Genomic DNA, 9,293 nt, shown 5'->3' on the forward strand with positions numbered 1-9,293 from the left:
TTTTGGTTAGTTATTTTTACAGTATAGTTTCAATATGATATTGTTAAGTAGCATGTGCATCAAATAATAACAGTAATACAGTATATAGTGCTGTACCTGAACATACTCGGCCCGCAGTTGTTTCCCCCGGTCGTTGTTTCTCTCAAGAGGCACCAGGTAAATGTGTTTCATAAAGACCTGGTGTCTCTTCAAGAGGCAGGCGATTGTCGGTAGGCTGATGGATGCCACATTGGCAAAGGTGTCACCGTTCTTCTCAGTGGCCTGCTTTATTTCAGACAGCCGTATGTCATTCCTGGTCCTCACCATTTCCACCACTGCCCACTCCTGCTGGTCGGGCAGCACACGGCCACCACCATGGGGTCTTCTGTCAATTCTGACGGTAGAACAGAGTAACATGTTTTGTGAATTCACATGCATTACAATATGTAATTTACTGTGAATAATGGTAAAGCATAGTGCATATCCTGCAGACTTAACAGTTTTCTTGGCTAAATGTTCTCATAATCAAATTGACAGTTGATCTTTTCAGATTGTGGTGAACTAATCTGGCAGCCTCTGCCATGGTAAGGCCTCTGTTTACCACATGGTCAACAACGATGGCCCGGACTTCATTAGACACAACAGTTCCCAGCCGGCTGCCTCCTTCTCTCTGATGTCCACCTCTATGACGGGACCCATGTCCACCTCTTTGACCTCTCTGATGGGCCCCTAGTCCACGTGCTCTTTGATTTCTTCCTCTCCCTTCCTGTCTATCATGCTCTATGTTGAAAGAAATGGCATGTTTTCACACCCTTTTATATGGTGACCAACTGTGGTTACCACTATGTGAAATCAATTAGCAATAACGAGTAGTCATTATGTATCGTTATCATGCATCATACATATCATTTAGATCTTTATACATTACAAACACACATTTTTTTTCTGTAGTTCTCAAAATCCATATATAGTAGACAAACCAGTTTAAAGTCTATAGGTTTACCAAACGGTTAAGTGATTAGCCATTAAACGCAGTTGGATTAAGTGATGGTCAAATGTATTTAAACAAATGAGAAGAGAATCATATGAGAAGTATTGTGAGCATTGCATTGTGAAAGGCAATTACCTTATATGAAAAGTATTTCGGCGTGGATGAAACACTGATTCAGGTTTGGTGAAAAAGTTACTGTGTGATTGTGTGTTGTACTTAGTCAATTGATGTGCTTAAAGTTTAGAAAAAAAACAGCCTTTTTGATGATCTGTTTTGAGTTTTGTACTTTGAGTTGTGAAATGTTACCACATACTTGTGATAACATTTCATGACCTCTAGCACACATGTCATCATCATCATCCCACGCATGTCATCATCATCCCACACTGAATTAATGTAAATTAGACATCCATCAGTCATAGACTACGTGACTGGAACTAATGGCTGAAAGGTGATAGAAAGGTGATATCATGGGTGAGGGGGAAATAGAGTGCACTTGAAAAGAGTGGGGAGGGGCATTGTACGGAGGCAAAACCAGGTCAAAGAAAATCAACCCAGCTCTCTCAAAGGGACCCTGAATGAAATGGTTGGCCTTTGAAGAGCTGTTGCTTTTCTCGAAGTTCATGTTAAACCTTTGGACGAAGCTGCAGAAGTTAGCCTATATTTAGCGGGTTTGTTGACCATCTCTTTCTCTTTGCTTTCAGGGTAGCTGAAATAGAAGTACGCTAGAGTGCATGCATACTGTCCTATATCTGTAACAAGCCAAAACCTTTAAATCATATAGGGCAGATGTTAAGTGTGAGTGAATAAGTCAAACCCACTTAAAATACAAAATGGATGGAAGGTTGATTTTCGGCCATATAGACTGCAACAGTACTGAATGACAATTGATACAAGATATATGTGAGATTAAAAGCACACGAACTAAAGCATTTCAACAAATTGTCTTTGTCAGAGCAACTCATTTTCATTGTGTTGCACAGTACAGCTATGATTGAGCAGTGGTTCAAGTGGGCAACATGGACGAGCCGGGAGACCTGTCACAATTATGAGGCAAGTTAGGGTGCTGTTCAAAGCTTAGCTGGTTATATAAACACACTGTCCAACGGACCCCAGAAGACTTTTTCACCATGGGAGCAAAAGTTAGTTAGATATTATTAGACCCCAACTAAGTTTGATCTTCTGTGCTTGTGCTATATCGAGAGGTGTCAGCTTATCATTTTATCACAGTGGGACGTACTTGTTGATATGAGAAGTGTGTCATTATTCTGCAACTCATACTAACAGTTCAAGGGAAATTTAATTACATTTTTTAGTACGTATGTGTGTCTCTCTGTGTGTAATATAATTGTTGTGATGCAATCAGGTTTCCAAAAATAATGTAGTTCCATATTTGGTCAAAAGGCGGCTGGTGCCAAATCATGCGTTGCGATTCAAACACAAACACTCAAACTGGACAGTTTTATCTCAATCTCTTCATTCAAAGACTCAATCATGGTCACCCTTACTGACTGTTGTGGCTGCTTTGTATGATGTATTGTTGTCTCTACCTTCTTTGTGCTGTTGACTTTGCCCAATAATGTTTGTACCATGTTTTTGTGCTTCTACCATGTTGTGTTGCTACCATGCTGTTTTGTCATGTTTTGCTGCCTTGTGATGTTGTTGTCTTAGGTCTCTCTTTATGTAGTGTTGTGTCTCTCTTGTTGTGATGTGTGTTCTGTCCTATATTTATATTGTATTAAAAAAAAAAAAATTGAATCCCAGGCCCCCGTCCCCGCAGGAGGCCTTTTGGCAGGCCGTCATTGTAAATAAGAATTTGTTCTTAACTGACTTGCCTAGTTAAATAAAAAAATAAAAAATCCTAGTTGGGTAGGGTTTAGGTTGGCATCAGCCATGCTCTAGAAGTAGATGGGGGTTGTGACAACAACCTACTTGGCAAGATCCTTTGGGATAGCATTGAGTTGGTGGGCCCTCAACAGACAGATAGCAGGGCACCTAGGAAATAGAGAGAGAGAGAGAGAGTGACACAGATGCTTTTTTGAGAGGGGTTGCTCTTTGCGGACAGCTGTAGAAGTAAGTAAACAACAGCATAGGGTTTCTTGTGGCTTGCTGCCAGCTACCCAACTTGGTGTGGTTGTCATTAACCACCACCCCAGCCCCCTGCTCTGCAGTCTAACGCATGCATAGAGTGCTACATGAATGCCACTTTACAATCCTGTATGTAATGGGAGCAGCGGTAGCCTCAATTGGAGGGGGGAGTGAGCCGGGGAACCTAATGCTGATATTCCCTTGAGCAAGGAACCCCCTAAACTGCTCATTGGGAACTGCACTGCGGCTGTCCTCTCCTCAAGCCTCTCCAACCTAATGTGTGTATCGGGGGTTGGATAAAAGCAGAAGACAAATGTCCATCTCATGTGGACTAATAAACTATGTTAGGACTACTGAGTGTTGTTTCCAGATGACCCATAAGTATCCATATGTTTTCCCTGCTTATCATAACCCTGGTTTATAGTGTACAGAGCCTGTCACATTTGTCCTGTCCAGTTAGAGTGTGTTACATCACCTCAATGCCATCCGCCATCCACAACCTAGCTAATACATAAGAGTAACACGGGATCTTCTGTGCCACATGAAGTCAACTCACATAGGGTTGGTCCCAAATTGTTTCCAGCTAATCAGAAACTGTGTGTGTGTCTGTGTGAGTAAGAGCGAGAGTGAGAGAGACAGATTGATGCACTGGGTTATTTTGGTCAGGCTATCTGTTCATTTCCATCACTCTCCTTTATATACAGTATCTGCTGATCAACCTTTCCCCTAATTCTTCTTGAGATCTTTATTTTCAAACACTATACATACAAAAGTATTTCAGCCACACCCATTGCTGACAGGTGTATAAAATCGAGCACACCGCCATGCAATCTCCATAGACAAACATTGGCAGTAGAATGGCCTTACTGAAGAGCTCAGTGACTTTCAATGTGGCACAGTCATAGGATGCCACCTTTCCAACAAGTCAGTTTGTCAAATTTCTGCCCTGCTAGAGCTGCCCTGGTCAACTGTAAGTGCTGTTATTGTGAAGTGGAAACGTCTAGGAGCAAAAACGGTTCAGCCGCGAAGTGGTAGGCCACACAAGCTCACAGAACAGGACCATCAAGTGCTGAAGCGCACAGCGTGTAAAAATTGTCTGTCCTCAGTTGCAACACTCACTTCCAAGTTCCAAACTTCCAAGTTCCAAAATGGTCTGGGGCTGTTTTTCATGGTTTGGGCCAGGCCCCTTAGTTCCAGTGAAGGGAAATCTTAATGCTACAGCATACTGGAAGCTGGAGACTCATATCTCCCTCACTAGCTTTTAGCACCAGCTCACAGATCACTGCACCTGTACATAGCCAAATCTGTAAACAGCCCATCTATCTACCTACCTCATCCCCATACTGTATTTATTTATTTATCTTGCTCCTTTGCACCCCAGTATCTCTCTTGCACATTCATCTTCTGCACATCTACCATTCCAGTGTTTAATTGCTATAATGTAATTACTTCGCCACCATGGCCTATTTATTGCCTTAACTTACCTCATTTGCACTCACTGTATATAGACTTTTTGTTTTCTTTTGTTCTACTGTATTATTGACTGTATGTTTTGTTTATTCCATGTGTAACTCTGTGTTGTTGTATGTGTCGAATTGCTATGCTTTATCTTGGCCAGGTCGCAGTTGCAAATGAGAACTTGTTCTCAACTAGCTTACCTGGTTAAATAAAGGTGAAACAAATAAATAAATAAATAAAAATACAATGACATTATAGACGATTCTGTGCTTCCAACTTGTGGCAACAGTTTGGGAAAGGCCCGTTCCTGTTTCAGCATGACAATGCCCCTGTGCACAAAGCGACGTCCATACAGAAATGGTTTGTCAAGATCGGTGTGGAAGAACTTGACTGGCCTGCACAGAGCCCTGAACTCAACCCCATCGAACACCTTTGGGATGAATTGGAATGCCGACTGCGAGCCAGGCCTAATCGCCCAACATCAGTGACCAACCTCACTAACGCTCTTGCGGCTGAATGGATGTAAGTCCCCGCAGTAATGTTCCCACATCTAGTAGAAAGCCTTCTCAGAAGAGTGTAGGCTGTTATAGCAGCAAAAGAGAGACCAACTCCTTATTAATGCCTGTGATTTTGGAATGAGATGTTCGACAAACTGGTTTCCACATATTTTTGGTCATGTAGTGCACTTATACTTCCTTAATATATTCTGGGGTATTTGAATAAGCGTAATTTATATTCTCTAGCTCTTTGATATTTACAGAAACTGTGTTAACAACTTTATGGGAATAAAAAAGTGTTCTATCATTTGAACATTTTTCTATGTAGTCAATAATAAAGCTATGTTTGTTTTCCATGTGAAAAACATCTAAGCAGTTTGAATTTATGACATTTCATTGGTATCAATGTATGTAATTTGGTCATGAGTTACAGTTCATGGTCAGTGAACGTCAACAATAACATCTCGTCAACATTTCATTCTGCTGATGAACTGTGGTTCACCTAACCTAACAGGTCATTCACAGCAGGTATGTTTGTATCATCAGATTCCCTGCTGTCAGCTCAATAATTATATAATTTTCCATGAGTTACTGTTTAGTAAGGATGAATAAGTGACTTAATTACTAAAAAGTGTTGCTCTCTGCTTCCCAATGTCGATAATCCAGAGTAGTGGGGCAAAGGTACAGGACGACAGGTAGGCTCAGGTCAGGCAGAGGTCGGTAATCCAGAGTAATGGGGCAAAGGTACAGGACGGCAGGCAGACTCAGGGCAGGAAGAAAAGGTCAAAACAGGAACAATAAAGACACAGGAACAGAGGGGGAAAATGCTGGTAGGCTTGATGAAAGAAGACGAACTGGTAACAGAAACAGAGAACACAGGTATAAATACACAGGGGATAACAGGGAAGATGGGTGACACCTGGAGGGGGGTGAAGACAAGCACAAAGACAGGTGAAACAGATCAGGGCGTGACCGTACCCCCCCCTCCTCTCTAGGGATGCCACCTGGGCGCATACCTGGTTGAGCGGAGTGCCGGCGTTGGAACTCTGAGATAAGGCCTGGTTCCAGGATGTCCCTAGCGGAGACCCAGCACCTCTCCTCTGAGCCATAACCTTCCCAGTCAACCAGGTACCGGAATCCCCTGCCCCGAGGTCGAACCTTCAGGAGACATCTCACCCTGTACGCCGGTTGGCCATCGAAGAGACGGGGGAGAGGGGTGGGCCTGGAAACAAAGGGCTGCGAGACCTGGTATTAATTCCAGACAAAGGAAAGGTAGGAAGTGTATGGAGAGTATGGGGCAACAGAGGACAAACAGCAGAGGGGCTAATGTTCTTGGAGGCAGGAGGGAAAGGTCTCAGCTTCCGGGGGTGTAGCCGCGGGTCTATAGCCGCGTGCCAGCGCATCTGGCTTGACCTTCTTGGATACCGGTTGGTGCTGCAGAAGTAAAGTGGCCCGGGACCTTACTGAACCTCTCCCGGAGGTCCTGGGACTCTGCAGGGCTGGCGGAGAGGTCTGGGGCAATTTCCAAGCCCCCAGGAAGACGTCCCGGGGCAGGCAGAGCTGACTTCAGGCAATGAGTGTGGCAGGGTGGGCTCCAGCCCACGATGGCACCAGTAGCCCAGTCAATAGAGGGATTGTGTTGCTGGAGCCAAGAGAATCCCAATACCACGGGAACCTGCGGAGACTCAACTAGCAGGAATTGGATCGTCTCGCTGTGGTTCCCTGACACTCGTAAGTTGATCGGGATAGTATGGTGGGTGACCCAGCCTAAAGAGCGCCTGTCCAGCGCTCTAACATCCATGGGAATGGAGAGGGGTTGAGTGGGGATGCCCAGCTCGGACGCCAGGGTAAACGTCCATAAGACTCACATCGGCCCCTAAGTCAATGAGTACCTGAAGAGACTTGGACGGCATGGAGAGGGGGCGAGTAAGGGGAGAAGAAAAATTATCTTTAAGACCCACTAGAGTACTCACTCCAACGAATGAGCTAGGTCTCTTGAAGGGACAGGTAGACACATAATGACCGGCAGTACCACAATACAGACAACTCTGGGTGTCAAGTCTGTGTATGCGTTCGGCTGGAGACAGCATAGCCCTGCATTGGCTCGGGAAGAGGTGAATCGGCAGTCTTCGGAGGAACTTGGGTAAGCTCGGATCCTCTCGGGGACAAGGACGCCGGGGACTTTCGGAGTTCATCAGATGCAAGGTGGGATCCTTGAGTGAGCGATTGGGACCACAATTAGATCTCTTCTCCCTCCTACGTTCCCGTAGCCGTCCATCGATCCGGATGGTTAAGGCAGTGAGTGAGTCGAGATCCTTCGGTTGTTCCCGGATTCGTTTTTTACTTCCTCCGATAATCTGTCCAGGAACGTGTCGAACAGCGCTTCCGGGTTCCAGGCACATTGTCTGCCACACCGAGGGAGTCCTGCTGAAGCTGGAGTAGCTTCCGGGCAGCCTCTCTCCCGGACACCGGAGACTTTTTTCACCTCCACCACAAATCCCTCCAGACTGAAGCATACGGCTGACTGTTGTTCCCAAATGGTCATAGCCCAGGCGAGGGCCCTCCCAGGCTATCTTAGAGCGGTCCGAGGGGAAGGAGGAAGGCTGAAGCTCCATGACGAGGGAACACTGAGCAAGAAACGCCCGACAGGTGCCCGAGTCTCCATCGAAGCGCTCCGGGGGAGGTAAGTGGGGTTCCCGGGAAACCGGGGTGACGGCGCTCCTACCTGCCGGGTTACTAAGGGGCTGGGAGGTTACCGTCGTGGTAGGCTGCCTAGTAGACAACCCACGGAATTGCTCCAGCAATGTGTCTAATGCTAGGTTGTGCCGTTCGGCCACGGCCAGGAACCCTTCCATCAGACCGCGAAGCAACTCCTCGTGCTTACCAATGGTGGCTCCTTGGGAGGAGATGGTGTTGCGGAGGGGATCCAAGTCTGTTGGGTCAGTCATGGCCAGTTCATACTATCACATTTTAGGTAAGACCCAAATGCAGACTGTATCGAAGTAACAATATTTACAAGGGCAGGCAAACGACAGGTCAAGGCAGGCAGGGGTCGATAATCCAGAGTAGTGGGGCAAAGGTACAGGACAGAAGGCATGCTCAGGGTCATGGCGGGCAGAAAAGGTCAAAACTGGGAAAAACAAAGAGACAGGAACAGAGGGAAAACCACTGGTAGGCTTGATGAAACAAAACGAACTGGCAACACACAAACAGAGAAGACAGGTATAAATATACAGGGGATAACGGGGGAGATGGGTGACACCTGGAGGGGGGTGGAGACAAGCACAAAGACAGGTGAAACAGATCAGGGCGTGACAATGACAGTGTCAATATGCAGCCCCCCTCTGCTGAGAGGTAATTTATGAAGGGCCATTGGTAAACTGCAGTAGCCTTGTGGTTAGTGTCGACCCTGATATTGGAAGGTTGGGGGTTTGAGTCTTACCAAAGACACCAAAAATGGGAACTGATGCCTCCCTGCTTGGTACTCAGTGTTAAGGAGATGGATTTGGGGTATGGCCCTGTAACAGACTTGTGTCCTGTCCAAGATGTACTTCTTCATCAAGCTGCCTCATGCTACAGAAACAGGAGATAGGCTCCTGCTGTTCTGGCTTGGACAAGGCTTACTTTCTGGTCAAATGCATTGACAACCTTGCTGGAATAGAACCAGAACACATTCCAATTTGTTCATTTACCTAAGGTCAAATCTAGAGTCTTTGGAGACAAATATTTTTCAGATCTTGAAAATAAGAAAATATAAGAAAGGCAAAGAGACAGGGAAACAATTCAGAATTTAATATTTTTTCGTTGCATAGAAAACATACCCATAGGTTCTCCTCATATAAAATACTCGCATTTTCACATACCCAAATTCAAAACATAGTAGATCTCCCATTTAGTCATTCCCATTCGGCAAGCTTGATCATTACCATGAAAAGTCACTCTCTTCTACCATAAACCACTGAGTTAACATTATTGTAAAATGACCTAGTATAATCTGGAAGACTATTATGAATACAAAAATATGTCATTTTTAATTATCTAATTAAGAGCCAATGATATTAACATAAAGTGCAACAGAATATAAAATTGAAACTTTCTATTCCTTCACTACTTTTGCATGGTCACAGCATTGTATCTGTCTGACCTAAAATGATAGCTGTGCACACTCAATGTATGGATGTGAATTCTAACATTGTTTCATTCCTCTGAGAGAATATGTCAACTGTCAAAATGTTTGAACACACTGAAGTACAGAACTACTGTGGAATGACTAGAGGGTT

This window comes from Salmo trutta, chromosome 3 (assembly GCF_901001165.1).
Source record: "Salmo trutta chromosome 3, fSalTru1.1, whole genome shotgun sequence".
NCBI classification, from domain to species: Eukaryota; Metazoa; Chordata; class Actinopteri; order Salmoniformes; family Salmonidae; genus Salmo; species Salmo trutta.